Below are 18228 nucleotides of genomic sequence, written 5' to 3' on the forward strand. Positions count from 1 at the left end.
AGCCATCATAACAAGTTTGGGAGTCATAGCAGATCTATGTAACACACAGAGACAAAGAGGGGAGAAAAAGAAATATGTCCCAAACAAAAGAACAAGGGAAATCCCCAGAAAAATAGAACTAAGTAACATGAAACAACCAAAATACCTGATACAGATGTTAAAACAATGATTATAAGAATGCTCAAAGATCTTAGAAGAAAAATGGATGATCTCAGTAAGAACTTAAACAAAGAGATAGTAAGCATTGGAAATGGACATACAGACCATAAAAAAATCAGAAATAAAGAATACAATATGTGGAATGAAAAATATTATAGGAGGAATCAGCAGCAGGTTAGATGAAGCAGAAAATTAAATCAATGATTTAGAGGACAAGATAACAACAAGCACCCAAGCAGAGTATCAAAAAGAAAAGAAAATTTTTTAAAAAGTGAAAAAAGTCAAAGGGACTTATGACTCTGTTACACTTGATGGGACAACATGAAGTGTAACATTTGCATCACAGAAATATCAGAATGAGAACAGAGTGAGCAAAAGATGGAGAATATGTTTGAAGAAATAATGGCTGAAAACTTCCCTACTGTGGTGAAGGAAAACGTCATACAAGTTTAGAAAGCACAGAGTCCCAATCAAGATGAACCCAAAGAGATCCACACCAAGACCCATCATAATTAAAATGGTAAAGGTTAAAAATAAAGATGATGATATTATATCCTCTTCTGGAGAGATTTATTGTACACACTCATTAAGGACATACACATACGTACAAAATATCTCATGAAAAGGAGATAGGCCACTGTCCCACACATAGTGCAAGGTAATGCTATCTCATTTAAATTCCTAAAAATTATTTGTTAAACTGAGAACAGCTCTGCCTCTGACACTGTCAAGAAACAGCTATTGATCCTTTTGTCAACCACAACATTGAACAAGCCCAACATCTTTTTAGGTCTTTTCTGGGTTTTGAAGGCAACATATTCTTTATTTACAAAGTGTTAAATTGACCCACCTTGAATGGCCCACACTGTTGGGCTCTGGAATAAATAAGGCTTTCAATAGAACTTTTGCCTCCCTTACTGACCTCATAGAATATCATAGTGGCTCACTTAAGTTAAAAAATCAATTCAATGAAATATAACATATTTCAGTCATCAGTCATATGATGACTGGGGTGAACTGTAATAAAGTCAGACTTCACTTTTGTTGTTGTTATGTTTGGCTACTGACAGTTTTTAAGCCTCACCCCTTCATTTTCCCCTTCTACTGTGCCACACGTCTGAGCAAGCTGAATAAAAGAGCTCAAGTGCTCTTTCTTTTGCACACTGGGGAAGTTCAAAACAACACACAAGAAACTTCATTCACCCCATCCCTTACTACCATGAAAATGCTAAGCCAGTTTCGCTTTCTGGCTCTCTCAAGCCATTTTTGGAATGGTTGACATCAGCTTCCCTACTCATTCCAGCAAGCCTCATAATGTAAGTACTATACCTTTCCATACTCTGTCGGTGTGTGTGTGCATGACTTCATCAGTCCTGACATCTGAACCAAGTTTTGGATGGGAGTATATCATATTTCTTCAAAGTAGCTGTAACATCTACTAAATGGGAATCTACTATTTTTAAACTATCCTCAGATAAATAACACATTAAGCACTGCTCTAGAACACTTTATTATCATTCTCTCCAAACTAACACCTTGTTTTTCTTTAGCTCTGTTCTTTTTTTAATCTATAAATGACAAGGTAATTTTTATCATTTCATGCAGACAATGCTTATCTACATGTTTACCAATTTACTGAGTGGCATTTCTTCTTCTTTAATTGTATTATTTTTATGGTATTTTATTGTTTATGCTATTACAGTTTATCAAAATTTTCCCCTCTTCCCCCTCCAACAAATCCCCCCAACTCCCTCAGGCAATCCCCACACCATTGTCCATATCCATCAGTAGTATGTATATGTTCTTTGGCTACTATATTCTTTATGCTGTACTTTATATCCCCATGACTATTCTGTAACTATCAATTTGTACTTTTTAATCTCTTCACCTTTTTCACCTATTCCCCTGACCCCTTCACCTCTGGTAACCAACAAAATCTTCTCTGTATCTGTGATTCCGTTTCTGTTCTGCTCATTTTGTTTATTTTTTAATATTTAATTGTTGATAGATATGTGTTTATTGCCATTTTATTGTTCATGTTTTTTATCTTCTTCTTAAAAACACCTTTTAACATGTCATATAATACTGGTTTGGTGATGATGAATTCCTTTAGCTTTTTCTTGTCTGGGAAACTCCTTTTCTGTCCTTTGATTCTAAATGATAGCTTTGTTAGGTAGAGTAATATAGGTTATAAGTCCTTGCTTTTCATCACTTTGAATATTTCTTGCCAATCCCTTCTAGCCTGCAATGTTTCCTTGAGAAATCAGCTAGAAATCTCATGGGACCTTCCTCAGGAAACTAACTACTTTTCTCTTGCTGCTTTTGAGATTCTCTCTTTGTATTTAACCTTTGGCATTACAATTATAATGTGCCTTGGAGTGACCTCTTTGGTTCCATCTTGTTTGGGATTCTCTGTGCTCCCCAGACTTCTATGTCTATTTCCTTCACCAAGTGAAGTTTTCTTTCACAATTTTTGCAAGTAGATTTCCAATTTTTTGATCTTTCACTTTTCCTTCTGGCACTACTATGATGTGAATGTTGATGTACTTGAAGTTGTCCTAGAGGTTTCCTATACTACCCTCATTTTTTTTTATTCTTCTTTCTTTTTGCTGTTCTGATTGGTTGTTTTTGCTTCCTTATGGTCCAAATCACTGATTTGATTCTCGGCTTCCTCTATTGTACTGTTGATACCCTGTAAATTATTGTTTGTTTCAATCACTTTACCCTTCATTTCTGACTGGATCTTTTTTACGCTGTTGAAGCCCTCACTAAGTTCTTTGATTAGGCTTTTAACCAGTATTTCAAACTCTGAATCTGATAGATTGTGTTTTTTTTCCATTTTGTTTAGTTCTTTTTCTGGAGTTTTGTTCTCTCTTGTCATATGGTTCATGTTTCTTTGTCTACTAATTTTGGCAGCCTCCCAGTGTTTGTTTTTATATACAATATTAGGTAGGGCTACTATGTCTCTTAAGCTTGATAGAGTGACTTAATGTAGTAGGTGTCCTGTAGGGTCCAGTAGCACAGCTTCCCCTAACACCTCAGCTGTGTACTCAAGGTGCACCCACTGTGGGTTGTGTATACCCTCCTCCTGTTGTTGAGCTTTGATTGCTGTTGACACATCCAAGATGAGCCACTGCCTGTGTTCCGTTTGAGGTCACACAGCATTAGCCACAAAGTGATCTGAAGATGGCTTCTACTTGTGCTGGACTTGGAGGTACCAAGGATAGGCCAAGGTGTGAACCAAGGCCAGCTACCAGTAATGCCAGGCCTGGGGCACCTTAATGAGCATTATAGGGCTCACTGAAGCCAGATGCTGATTGTTTGAGAGAATTTAGAGAAATCTGAAGGATGAACATTCATATAGAAAAGACACTGAAAACAGCTTGTGTGGGCTTGAAAGTTGGGTGGGGCAGGGCCTCAGAGAATCACCATGGTGGGGCAAATAGTAAACCAGGTTGATGGAGTCTTATATATGACACATGCCTGCTGGCTCTGTGACTCTGTGGAGGCAGGGCTCAAAAAAGAAACAGTGGTCTCTGCCAGCACTTCTGTCTGTGAGAAAGCTGCCCCCCAGCTCTTGCACTGATGCTGGACAATTCAGTTCCTCCCCAGATGTTTCTGATAACTTTCAAGTTGCTACCCCAGTACTAGAACTCAAAGGAAGTGAGTCAGAATAAGTCTGTGCACAGGCACTTTAAGGGGAACTGCCCGGGATTCTAGAAGTTTGTGTCTTCCACAGCCTCAATGCCCACTGGTTTTTACAGCTAGAAGTTATGGAGACTCATCTTACTGGCAATGGAACCCTGGGCTGGGGGCCCTGGTGTGGGGCTGGGACCCCTCACTTCTGAGATATCTTTCCCAATTTTTGTCTGCCACATGCGTATTTGGGAACAGCCCATTGTGCATCTCTGCCCCTCCTACCATTCTCAATGTGGTTTCTTCTTTAATTCTGTAGTTGTAGAACTTCCATTCAGCTCAATTTTTGATGGCTCTGAGTGATGGTTGTTCTATAGTTTAGTTGTAATTTTGATGTGGTTGTGTGAGGAGATGAATTGTATTTACCTATCCTCTGGCTTGACCAGAAGTCTCTAATTGCATGACTTTTCTTCTTCAATCTCCTACCTTCTGTCTATGGTCATTTTCTTTCCTTCTTTACTTTAGCAGTCCCTTATCTTATGACTTCCACTGTTGTCATTTCTTTGTAGATAACCCATCTTGCATTTGTGGCTAGCTTTAAAATCTTCTCTTTGCTTTTCTGATATTTTCACCACAAAGTGTGAAGACATTGTTGTTTTTTCTCCTATTTATCCTGCTTGGTATTTACTTTTCTTCCCTATATGGATTCCCTTTTTTCATGAAACTATTTTCAGCCATTATTGATGTAAATGCTGACTCTCATCTACTTTCTCTATTCTTATTTTCTGGCAGTTCCTTCAACTTATATTCCACCTATTGTTCCCTACTAATTTCTAAAACTTTATTTATATTTCCATTTTTTTGTCTTTCTCTGTACTATATTCCGAAAAATTTATTTGGATCTATCCTTAAGTTCATTTATTCTTCCTTCAGCTGTGTCTGATCTACTGTTTATAGAGTAGATATTGATTTTTTATTTTAACAGTTATATTCTTTTTATAAATATTTGTTTTATTTCTCTTTCAAATAATCCCAGTCATTTTTGTGGTCTCTCTTTGCTTTTGCATTTCTTATTCTGTTTTAAAAATATCTTAAAACATTTCATTCATAGTCATATTCTCTTATAATTTCAGTATCTGGAGTCCTTGGGAAAACCTCTTTGTTGGCTAAATTTCATTTATGCCAGCTTCTTTTTTAGTGTTTTGATCCATGCTGCAAGGTAACTTTGCTTGAACTTAATCTATTAAAATCCTGTAGTCTAAATATAAGTTGCTGCTTCCAGAAAAAGGATTTAAATCAACTTCTAATAAGAGGTTACTGTCAACCTGGAACCCCTTGAATTCATGTTAAGATTCTAATAAGTGAATATCAGATTTCCCACCTTACAACTGGCAGACAAGTCTCTTATTGCTTCATCAATATTAGTGTTTTGAGGTGGGTGGCAAGCTCATATTTCCAGATTGTTCTCTAATTACTGCTTATTGCTCCTACTCCAGCCTAAGCTCATACATTTATTTGAAAATGTGGTTATTTAGGAAGTGATTCTTGGAGATTTTCCTTAACCCCCTTGAGTCCAGCAATTAATTAGTAAAGTATGTTTTATTTAGGATCTGGTCAGTTTGCAGTAGAAGGGCCTTTAGAATTTACCTTACTCGTATAAGCAGAAGATTAATTATTAGAATTTCAGCCCCTTGCACTGGAAAGATATTCAGGCACTGGGGAAAGATGTGCCTCTTAACTTGCACCCCAGAAGCAATTGCCTTCTCAATCTACACATGATAGAGGCAGCCCTTCTTTGACATTTATATAGAAATAGAAAACTCATTATTTCACAGGGCTTCCAGATTTCATTTTTTTCCACTGTCTGGGATTATATTTTTATTAAAACTATCATTTTTATTTTTCATATGATTATCTCTTTTGATTGTTTTGTTTTGTTTTGCCTTTTGTTTCATTTTTAGGGCATTTAGCACTACTTTTCAAAATACTTTGGTATGCTGATAATAATCACTAAAGAGATGCTTCCCCAAATTGTTTGCATTCTCATTCTGGTAACCTAAGAAACATTCTAGACTCTTGCCAGGTCTTGTCAATCTGGAGATTTGATTTACACCTTAAATAGAAACATAATTTTTACTCAGATTTTAGTAATTACTGTATTTTCATTTAACAGAACATCTTTCCTGAGCTACAGTTTCCAACTGGTATAATTATTGTACAGAATTTAGAGTAGCTGAGTAGCCAATTTGAGTGTTTAGTGTATAATTAACAGGTTATAATTATAACAGCAAAAAGTTTTGAAAAACAAAAATAGTTTAGTAGTAATTAAATTCAAAGAGCCTTTCCAAAGAAAACTAGGTAATAACTTTAATTGCGTTGTATGTAAAATTGGAAAGTTTCAAAACATGTTCCCAAACATCTTACATAAAAGTGACATTGTACCTATGATTTTCTTGTTTTATCACTATTTAGCTAAAGAGTTAAAATATTGTATATTCAAATTTTACATAAAAAGATTATAAAATGTTAAACATCTCAAAAATTCCAAGGTGACTTTTATATATTAGTAAAGTCTCAAAACATAGTATTTCATACCTTTTAAGAGGGAAAATTAATTTCCACATTTTATTTATTGTGATTTTTCTGGACTGAAACAGTTGGAATAAAGTCTTATGTGATTAATACTACCAATGATTCTTTCTTGCAATCTCCTGTAATAATTAAAAGGATTCCATAGTATAATCATTTTCCTGCCCTGCAGGGGATTTCTGTCTTTGAATTTTATCTTCATCAATGTAAATGAATGTTTTATGAATTTTTCTTAATAAAAGCCCCACTTCATGTCACAAACAGAGTAACTTGATAGTGAACTGACCTTCATGCCATACACAACTACAAAAAAAGTGCAGGGTTGTGATTTGTGAGAGAAGGGGAACATTATAAATACCACATTTGTCCAGGCATTCACCATGGAGGTTTATGCCAAGATTATGGCACTGGAAGGTTAAGCCAAGCAGAACCAAATGATCTGTCTGAGTCAAAAAGTAAAAGACTATATTTTACAGTAATGAAGCAGTTGGAATCTTCAGGGTGTATCACTTTGCTCTTGAATCTGCAATTTGGTTAGCACTCAGTAGGGACACCTAATTTCTGTACCACTCAGTGGCCTGGGATTATCTTGAGTTTTTGTTCACTCGAGTGTTTGGTTGAGCTCCTTGTGTATCCCCATCTCTTTGTGACATGTACATATATTCTCTGTAGCCAGAAACATTAGGGTAGCCAGAATTCTCAAATATCAACTCATAGCTCCCAAGGCATGTGTTTCAAGAGAATAAAACAAACACCCGAACTGCCTTTTCTAACTTAAGCTTAGAAGTTGACTTCCCATTCAACACATCAGCAGTGAGTCATTAATACTGCCCAAATTCAAGGGAAGGCAACTTTTGCGAGAGGAATGTCAAAACACTTGAAGACATGTTTGAGGCTCACCTGAAGATCCACAAGCACATGTAGATTATCCTTAAATGGAGACAAACACCAAATTTCATGCAGAATGGATAAATTGACAGATTGAGGTGGGGAGGGGAGGCAGGAAGATATGCTTGTTCTCAGAAATATATAATTGCTGGATTACAGAATGCAAATTTTAGACCAAATTCTGTGCTGTCTACTTTGAAGAAGGGCAGTTTTAGCCAAATCTTGAAGAGCATCACAATTGGTCTGTGCCTGAAGGAAGAAAGATGTGGGCATCTTAAGAAAGAATAATCAAGATAAATAATAACATCAAATTAGGCCTTAGTTTAGTTGGAATGGTTGGGAGGAAGGGAAGGGGACAGGTAACCAAAGGTATAGTGAGAAATTAAAGCTCATAAGTTAACTATAGAAACAGAGAGGTACAGACAAATTTTGGAAGTGGAAATACCTGGTTTTGAGTGAGTTCAGCTAGAAGGATAGTCTGAATAATGGCAGTGAAGTTGAATGACATATATTTTTAATTTCAAAAAGTCCTTAAGGAAAATAATGCATTGAAAAATGAAGAAAACAGATAAACTGAGCACAAAAGGTCTCATTAATGGTCTGCATTGGTAAAGGAAACAAAGAGCACAATATAAAAATTAAGCATGAAAGTGCATAAGGAAGCACTGGAACAGGGAAAATGACAGAGAGGGGAAAAGTAAAGTACAATACTCATCACCAATTTTAAAAAAATAGTGAATTATTAAAGAAAAGGAAGAAGAAAATTTATTACCAAAACGTAGCCCTGGCTGGCGTAGCTCAGTGGATTGAGCGCAGGCTGCGAACCAAAGTGTCGCAGGTTCGATTCCCAGTCAGGGCACATGCTTGGGTTGCAGGCCACGGCCCCCAGCAATGACACATTGATATTTCTCTCTCTCTCCTTTTCTCCCTCCCTCCCTTCCCTCTCTAAAAATAAATAAATAAAATCTTTTAAAAAATTATTATCAAAATGTGCCATCTAAAGTATAAAAGGAATTATTTAGCACTAAAAAAGAATTAGGCAAGGTTGTGTTTTTTTTAATGAGCAAGGTTTTAAAGTTAACAAATTCATTAAATATATTTAAAAAACTACAGATTCTATCAGAAATCACTTGTGCTTGTGGAAAATACAAGGCCTTTTTTAGCATACAATAACAATATCCCAACACATGATAATATGCTAGGATTTCACACAGCTATTGGCTAATAAGATTTGCTATCTTCTCTTTATAAATTACACTATACTCACATAAGCAATGAATTTTAAAGCTAGGTACAAGAGACCATCAACAGACATATAAGATATTGTAAATTGAACAGATTTCTGAAAGCACATTTTGAAATGAGATTTATATATTTTATTACATATTTATAATTATATGATACATATATACATACATACATACATATATATATATATATATATATATATATATATATATATATATATATATATAAAGAACTAATAAATTCAGTGAAAAGATCGGTTTGGAGTCTAATCAGGAAAATGTATTGCTAGAAGTGGAAGCATCATGTTGGTATGGTGATACCAAATCTCAGTCAAAGCTCCTGAATCCAGGAAATTTCTTGAATCTTCACTCAATGCATATGACAGTGTTAGCTCAATCCATATGTTAAAATTCCATGTTATAGTAAAACTCTAATGTTCTTTGAATTTATAATTGTTAATCTATCTAGCTATCATAAAATATGTTGCACTTATGCAGGTTTATAATATCATAATACCAAAAAATTTAAAGAGGAAAGAAATCAAACCATTTTATTACTCTAATATATACACTATTAGGGAAACCAGAAGTAAAGTAGAAAGAAAACAGCCTTTGTATTGAAACAGATGGACTTCAAGTCCCACATTTGTCTGTAGCTATGAGACCTTGGTCATTGTCTCTGGGCTCTCATCTGTAAAATGGAATAATGCATACTTCATAAGACTGTTAAGAGGATCAGTAATGACTCAGATGAAGTTTCTAACAATAATGAGTGTGCCAGAGAAGTGCAGCTATTTAAATGGGGTGAAATAGAGCTTTTAGTTAAATTTATATTTTAAAACAAAACTTAATACATGCAATGTCTCTGTGTGGATATATACACATTCATACATATGGATGCATATAAAACAATTGTAAGAAATACAATTATAATTATATTACTCAAAAATATAAATATATTAAATATAATACAAACAATTATAAAATCTTTGGATTACATGTGATTTATATGTCATCCAGCCCAGCTCCCTACTCAATATAAAATCTGATATTCAACTTTCCTGAAATGAATTTATACAACTTTCTTGAACCTTTCCAATGACCAAACCTCAAAAGGCTGCATTTGTTTTCAAGGCAGGATTAACTGTGAGTTAAGCACATCGACTTCCTAGTGGCCTTTCATTGGTCCCATTACTTACCTCTTTCCTCAGATATTTAAAGTCATTTTTGAATGAAATACTCTCCTATTTGCCTACCAACAGAGCTGTTCAAGCTAAAGAGTCCTGCTCTGAACCTAACTCCCAGGACTAAAGAGAACAACAGAGATGTAGTTTGAACCACGTCATAGTTCAAGAAAATCATTAGTCCTCTCTTTTTTCCAAGCCTATTTCTTTTTTAAATCTTTTATGAAATCAAAAGGGTATTAGCATTTTGAGTTGGTTCATGTTAAGTTCTATCAACTAAAGTCCTTAGTTTGTACTTAATGGTCTTTACTAGAGTATCTGATCATACTAGGAAGCACAGAAGAGAGTCATAGTAACCTGAGATTCCTCAGCCTCATAATGCTTGGTATGCCTGATGTAATTCTTATTAATTGTACCTCCTTGAAAACAAAACAATAAAATTTTCCAGGCACAATTTGTAACAGAATGTAGTTAAATCTAGTCATAAATCCACTCTTTATGTCAGTGTAATTTACTCACATTGCCTCTATTTAGTTCAATCTTAAGGCCATTAAAATCTAAAATATGATTCAAAAGTTTGTTTTTAGTATAATTCATTATTCATTTATGTTTTTAAAGATGAAGGCAGCTATGTTATCTCCAACTGAAATGAGAACATTCAATAAGCAATACAATATTGAATATCTAAAGTTTTGCCATTACAACAAGGTCAAATGTGGTATTTTCTACTCTCTTGATTCACATTCATGACCCAAATGAGGTTACTGCTTATGCACAGAGTACAATTAAATCAAGGTTAGACAAAAAGACTTCTCTACTACAAGACAGACAACCAAGAAATTATATAGTGTTGTGAAAATTTTGATTAGTATCATGCTTAATGATATCTAGTTTCCTAATATTAGCAGAATAGATCTTTACCCCTACTACTGAGTCTAACATCCTAAAATATATATTGATAATGTATAATTTTTCAGTTATACTTAACTGTAGCTATGTAATGATTCACTTATTAAAATGGAAAAAAGTTCCTTTATAGTATATTTAAATCAGATATGTAACAAATAAGTCCTATGGGAAAACTTGTAAATTTTCCTCTTAAAAGTAATCAAGCCAAAATTCTGTTTAAGGATATACTATCACATTAAAGTTCTCACAGCTTAAATTATTTAAATGAGTATATAATAAGCAATACCACTAAATGTTGTGTAGGAAAAGAAATAAACTGAATAGTGATCATGGTTTTTAATAAATTTATATTTTGGGAAAATAGATATCTTACTATTTATATTAAGGTATAACAAAATACAAAAAATATGTCAGAGAAGGTAACGTGGTAATCGTGTCATAGTAAATCAAGGCTTTTTGTTGTTAGTTACTTGTATGTACATTAAGAAATTATTTTGCCTCTTATTTTCCCATTATTTTGAAGCATAACTATAAAAATTGCACAATTCGATTTGATGTTTAATGAATAAGAGTAGCTGATCTTCCTGAATCTATATTTTGTGTTACAGTGAGATAAGTATATTGCAGTGAGTTAATCTAATTACATTTACACTGACCTCATTTGTAAAAATAAAAAACAAAACAGTTATGGAAGCATATGATACACATTGAACAATTTCATTATTGTTTCCAAATTCTGGTTTTTCTGGACAGATATGTGTCAGAACTGATATGATGCATGGTGCATGCAACTGCTTATCTTAGTGTCAGCTTTCACATGAAAAACTATTACATAAACTCTGTTATCAGAATGACCGTGTACCAATTCAAATACCAGGGTAATAATTTTGCTACAGATTTTGAAACAGTAAGGAGAATTTCCTTCAAGATATGCTGCCTTTTAACTCTCTATGTCCTCAGAAAATTTACCAGCATCTATAAAAATAATTCTCTAATCTATACATCACTATTAATCTTCTCCCTGAGCTCAAGGTCTGTTGCTTGGATATTGCCACTCTGATTTCCACTGTAAAGCCAAATTTCATTTATTTACACATAAAACTCCTATGAAATGCTGTTTTCCTCAATCCTCCCCCCCTCTTTTTTTTTAACATGGTCAACACCTTTCTCCTAATCTTCCAGCTTCAAAAGTAATTGTTAATTTCCTGTATTTCCACAAGTATAGTCAAATGTATCACTTCCTCTTCATTTTCATGGCCACTTCCCTAGTCAAGGTCTTCATTAACAAATACACAGTCATAAATGTTAAGTTGCATGGGAAAATTCCAAAGCTTTCTTTTAAAAATTAGATTTTGTTTCTGTTGAAGTTCTCACAGTCTAAAAATCTTAATCTTTAAACTCAAGTATGTGATGAATGGTTCTTGAAAATCATAGTTCAAATTAAAGGATGTAGTGAAAATAGTGAAGCAAATGAAGACAAATTAACTTATTTTTTCAGGAACAATATTAGTTTACCTTTCTAACTGGATTATTTGTATTAAAATGTCAACAGGCTGAACAACTGGAAAAAAGTATAATATAGAAGGTAGATGACAAGGTATTCACATTTTGAATGTTCTGGAAGAAGATAGAGTAAAAATAAAATAAATGAGGAAGAAAATTAGGGATAACTAACTTTTCTGAAGTGTTTATATACACTGCATGTAGTATTATAGTGTATGTGTATAATATAATATATGCAATATGGGATACTGCAACAGACTCCCAAAGGGACTTTCTACCTGTTGGCACTTCTCTTCTTCAATTTATCTTGCACATGTATCTTCCAAAACAATGTCCTGCACACTCATGCTCAGCATCCTTCATTGGTTTTTCATTGGTTTCTCATTGTCTGCAAAATAAAATAGACAATCCTTGATTTAGAATTTAAGGCTCTTATAAACCTACCCTTAAACCATTTTCTTAAATTGGTCCTGAACTGAATTAATCTGGATCCATTAACCTTTTTCTCCATAACCATTCTTCTAATCATAAAGCCTGATACTTTTGTGTTATTTGATTCTTCTGTTTCCATTAGCTAGGTGTTCAATGGTGAACATATCACCTGAGTCTATTTTCTTATCTTTAGTTGCACTGAAGAAAGCATGCATTATTTCCTATGTTAAGTAGCCTTTCCTAACTCCTGTCTCTTAACTTTCACCTTCCTGTACTGTTATATGATTAATTTTCCACTCTTGCCTAGACCTTTTCTTTCAGGAACATCTTTATATTCTCTAGTTATCTACCTTAAGCTCTTGGACTGTGCTAGATCAACCTGACAAAACTAGGAGTCTGTTATCTGTGTGTATTCATCCTAGTTGTCATGGTTGTTCTTTTAAAAGATTAAGATTTAATCTTTTCCTTTTTTCAGCCTGTATCACTATTTTGCTTTTCTTGACCTGTAAAAATTTAATGAATGAAACATCGGGCTCGCTTAACTCACAGTACATAAAAGGTTCTCTCCAGACCACTCTCCTGGCTCTATTTTTTCTAATCTTCCTCATATTATTCCTCCTAAAGCCCCATTATGAATATATGCAGAAGATCAATGCTCTAAGAGATTTAAAGCATCTACAAACACAATTCCTATATGTTATCAAGGAAAGTTTTATAATACATAAAATATGATCATTACTGGATTTCATTAGACCAGATAACCCTCAGCTAAATCCAACTACAAATATCATAAGTTTTACCAGCAAACTAAATTTTAAAATCTCACTCAAACTTGTCTCCTACTCCATCTCCAGGAAAGCATGTTTAAACTTTACTGAATCGAGTAGATTTTACTTCATCCTAACTAGTTATAAAAGAATAAGAAAAATACCACTTCAAATGATTCTAAGCTTTTTAAAAATACTGAGACAGACTTCCTGGTTAATAGCACCAGATAGTTGGTCTTGAGGAGTGCTTTTGACATGTAAAGCGGGTAAACTAAACACCTGCATCAAAATCTAGGCATTACAATGTGTATATTACAATAAATGTACATCCTCAAAAGGACTTAAGTGGTGATAGAGGTGGTAGCACTACTGTTAGATATCGACTTGCCTGTAATTCCACTTTTATCTATTTTCTAAGCCATAATTCCATTCTAATTTCTATTTCCAAGTCATACATACGTATATATAGAGAGAGAGATTTGGACAAAAAGTTCATTTGGTTTTTTTGTAAGATGGTTCTAGTAGTGCTTAGATATCTTTAACTTCATTCAAAACAATATTGTTAATTATATTGTGACAGCTTTCATATTAGCATGCATTTAAAAAACATCAAAATCAGTGAATTTTTTTTAACCATTTTAATATTGAAGATGGAAGAGAATATGCAACATTTTCAGTATATTATGCTTCATTATTACAAAAAAGGTAAAAACACAACAGAAATGCAGGAAAAAAAAAGATTTGTGTTGTGACTGATCAAACATGTCAAAGTGGTTTGCAAAACTCTGTGCTGGAGATTTCTCACTGGATGATGCTCCATGGTCAGGTAGTCCAGTTAAGTTGATAGCAATCTAACTGAGGTATTAATTGAGAACAATCAACATTACACCACACAGGAGATAGCCTACATAATCAAAATATCCAAACCAATTAAGTTATTGATGAAGAATGAAAAGTATGGGTTTTATTTTATGGCAAAAAACTAAACAGACTTTTTGGGCAAACCAGTATACACGCACATACACACGTACATATACATGTATACAAATAATATGTATATATACACATGTGTATATGTATATATATACACATATATATGTGTATATGGAAGTATTTTATATAAGATATAAAATGTGTGTGTGTGTGTATTTTACTAATATTTACACACCATATTGTCCTAGTTGTGTCCGGATCTTGATGCCTTGCTTTTTCTTGGTTAAGGTCATTCAGTAACCTTGGTAACCATGGTTACACACCTTGCACTGGATTTGATTCTCCAGTTTCTAGACCTATTTTTCTTTCTCTGACATCCACTAACCAATTACTCTGTCTCTGTCTCTGTTTGGCCTCTGATATCTGCCTGAGAACATGTATTGGTTTGAATTCACTTTCCTCTCCCATTTTATCTTCCTTTGACTACTGGTTTCTTTCTAACAAAATATAGATCACCATACTTTTTTGTTATGTAGTGATGTGGATATACATGATTAATTTCCATATGAAGAAAACTGACAAAAGTATTAAAAGATTTAGCATATTTCCCTAATGAATATATTAAAAGCATAAAAATACTAAAATAAAATTGTAATTCAGCAAATACTGAATGGAAATTAAAATTCTGAAAGATTTTAGTAAAGAATTATTTTTAGATAGATATTTTTAGATTATTTTTAGATTATTTTTAGTAAAGAATTATTATTTTAATCTTAGTAAAGATTATTTTTAGCAGTTAGGAATTGAAACAATAAATTCATCATGTTAGATCTTATATGAATACTTCCAGAAGAGCAGAAGAGACATTGTTTGCATATATTCTTGGTATTCGTGAACCACCTTATAAATTTAGGATCTATCTTAAATGATTTTAACTAAATAGGAAAGCTTTAAACCTTATCTGTGTTGTTTACATGGATGGCACCTAAGGTTATCCATGAGCTCTGTGATAAATCAAAACCTGGGATTTTCAGGGCTAGTTTTGTTCTCAATTTACCTTAAAGAGCCTTTCAGCATTGAACCCACATCATCTTGTATCCAGCAGAGCTTCTAAGATGGCAAGAGAGGTTGTTAAGGATGTGTTAAGCTTCTTACAGTGCTGCATTATTGCTTTAAGAGCACAGCAAATATCAATCTTTTCCAAAGAAGAACTGAGATAATATTGACATGAATTTAAAAAGCTTTTTCTATTTTTCTTCAAATGATCCCAAGCTTGAAGATAAAACTGTCAATTAGCTGGTACTACAATTACTCCTAAACAAGCTGATCTCTTGTAATTTACTGGCAAAGAGTTAAAAGTATCAGTTATTCTTACCACATCTACCAAGGAAGTAAATTTTTATCCATTCCTTATTTAATTAGCACAACAATCACATAGATAAGACGCTAAAGATACATCTTTGGAATTTTCAGTTTTATCTCTTGTGGTCCTCCAGTTAGTCATTTAAAGGACAACTGACTTACAACCTTGTCTATGTTCTGTGATAAGGGTGCATGCCTCATTTGCTCACTTCTATACCTTATTGTATAATACGGTCCTTGGCACATAAAAAGAACATAATGAATAACTGTTGGATAAATAAATGAATGAAGGCTGGTGCAGCCAGCCACAATGACCTAATTCAAAAATCTTCATGAAGCATCTAACTTATACTTCAAACAATACTTTGCCATATTTGAAAATTTTTAACTAAGAATCAAACAGAGCTCTGCCTTCTTTCCCACTAACTCTTGCTAATCTGTTAAGACATCTCCAATGTGTCTTACTCTCTAGGAATCCTTCTCTGACTCCTTCTCCAGTCTAGGCTAAAAACTTATCTGCCATATAAATATAACTCATAGTACATATGAGAAATTAAAATCTTCTCAGTAATTTTTTAATATAAGAGTGAGGGGGCATATGAGCTGAAGTGGGAGACTTAGGCAAGGGGCCAGCCCAGACGGCCTTGTCCCAGTACAACAGAACTTAAAGATCATCCTGTGGGTGATGTAAAGCCATCAAAGGGATTTATCAAATACCACAATGATATATTTTAATTCAAGATGAATGATTTGGAAAAATGGTAAAGGTGAGTATGGGGGAGATAAGACTAGATACAGATATCATTTCAAGAGTCTAGATGAGAGATAAGGGGTGTTCTAGATAACAGAACAGGGGTGAGAAGAGGCACATATTAAATAACTATTTTACTGGTGAAATCAAAAAAACTTGATAATGGTTTAGATATAAGGAGGAAAGATCACCCTCATTCATTAATTTAAGTATTTATTTACTGTCTCCTATATTCTAGGTACTGCACTAGGTAAGAGGACAGTGAACAAGCACCATCCTTCCTCAAGGGGGTTATAGTCTAGTAAGAGAGTTTCTAATGTTGAGATGGGCAATAGGATGAGTCTTGATGACTTCTTATTTCCTGGCTTGGATCACTGAATAGTTGATAGTACCAATAACTGAAAAAAAATTGGGAGGAACAAGTAAGAAAACAAAAAATGAAATATTAAGAAATCAATTACAAAGCAAAATAGAAGTAAAATAATATAAACAACAATGATAGAATCTCATTTCTTTAAAATTAGTTTAATAATCTCTTAAAACTAAACTTCTATTAGTCTATATTCTTCATGTATAGGAAAATTCAGAAACCATACCTTCAAATTAACAGAAAGAGAACTAGATATGCTTTTCATCTTTAAAAGGACCCCTTTAAAGGGGTCATTTTATGACCCCTTTTCTTCTTTAAAAGGACCCCTTTAAAGTTCATTTTAAAGGTTGAGCTCCTTCTAGTGAATTCAAACTGTTACTTACCTTGCTATTTTTTATTTCAAAAATAGTTTATTTTTAAATTATCTTTTATTGATTATGCTATTACAGTTGTCTCAAATTTTCTCCCTTTGCTCCCCTCCTCCCAGCATGCTCCACTCCCTCAGGAAATCCCCACACCTTTGTTTATGTCCATAGATCATGAATATAAGTGGTTATATATTCATGGCCACTCCACTTTGGCTACTCCATTTCCTGTACTGTACTTTATATCCTGATGGCTGGAACTACCTATTTGTATTTCTTAATACCCTCACATCTTCACCCATTTCCCCACATCCCTCCTCTGATCTGGAAACCACCAAAGTGCCTTCAGTATCCATGACTTGTCTCAGTTCTTCTTGTTTGCTGAGTTGGTTTTCTAGATTCAATTGTTGATAGATATTTATTTAATGATATTTTATTGTTCATAGTTCTGAAATTCTTTTTCTTAAATAAGTCCATTTAACATTTTATATAATAATCATTTGGTGATGATGAACTCCTTTAGATTTTTTCTTGTCTGGGACACTTTTTATCTCTCCTATTCTAAATGATTGCTTTGCTGGGAAAATCAGTCTTGGCAATAGGTTCCTACTTTTCATGATTTTGAATATTTCTTGCCAATCCCTTCTAGCCAGCAAAGTTTCTTTTGAGAAATCAGCTGTCAATCTTAAAGGAACTCCCCTGAAGGTAACTAACCACTTTTCTCTTGCTGCTTTTAAGATTCTCTCTTTACCTTTAACCTTTGACATTTTAATTATGATGTGTCTTAGAGTGAGCCTCTTTGCATCCATAATGTTTAGAACTCTGTGTTTCCTGGGCTTGTATGTCTATTTCCTTCATCAAATTGGGGAAGTTTTCTCTCATTCTTTTTTCAAACAGTTTTCCAATTCCTTGCTCTTTCTCTTCTACTTCTGGCACCCCTATGATGCAAATATTGGAATGTTTACAGTTGTCCCAGAGACTGTTCACACTGTCTTCATTTTTTTTTAATTCTTTTTTCTTATTGTTTAGATTGGTTGTTTTTTCTTCTTTATGTTTCCAATCAATGATTTGATTCTTGACTTCATTCACTCTACTGTTGTTTCACTGTAAATTATACTTATTTAAATTATCAT

At 33.7% G+C, this 18228-nt stretch overlaps 1 long non-coding RNA gene across 1 annotated transcript in view; it reads right to left on the reverse strand.

The window, feature by feature from the left end:
* The window catches only part of LOC123805459, a 108111-nt gene that overhangs the window by 48048 nt on the left and 41835 nt on the right, over positions 1 to 18228 (reverse strand). Inside the window, exon 2 of the long non-coding RNA XR_006783313.1 lies at positions 12394 to 12503. This is a non-coding gene — a long non-coding RNA (uncharacterized LOC123805459). The remainder of the gene's footprint in view (positions 1 to 12393; positions 12504 to 18228) is intronic.

The sequence above is a fragment of the Phyllostomus hastatus genome, unplaced genomic scaffold, assembly GCF_019186645.2.
Source record: "Phyllostomus hastatus isolate PE091 unplaced genomic scaffold, TTU_PhHast_1.1 phas_scaffold_317, whole genome shotgun sequence".
In the NCBI taxonomy this organism is placed as follows: Eukaryota; Metazoa; Chordata; class Mammalia; order Chiroptera; family Phyllostomidae; genus Phyllostomus; species Phyllostomus hastatus.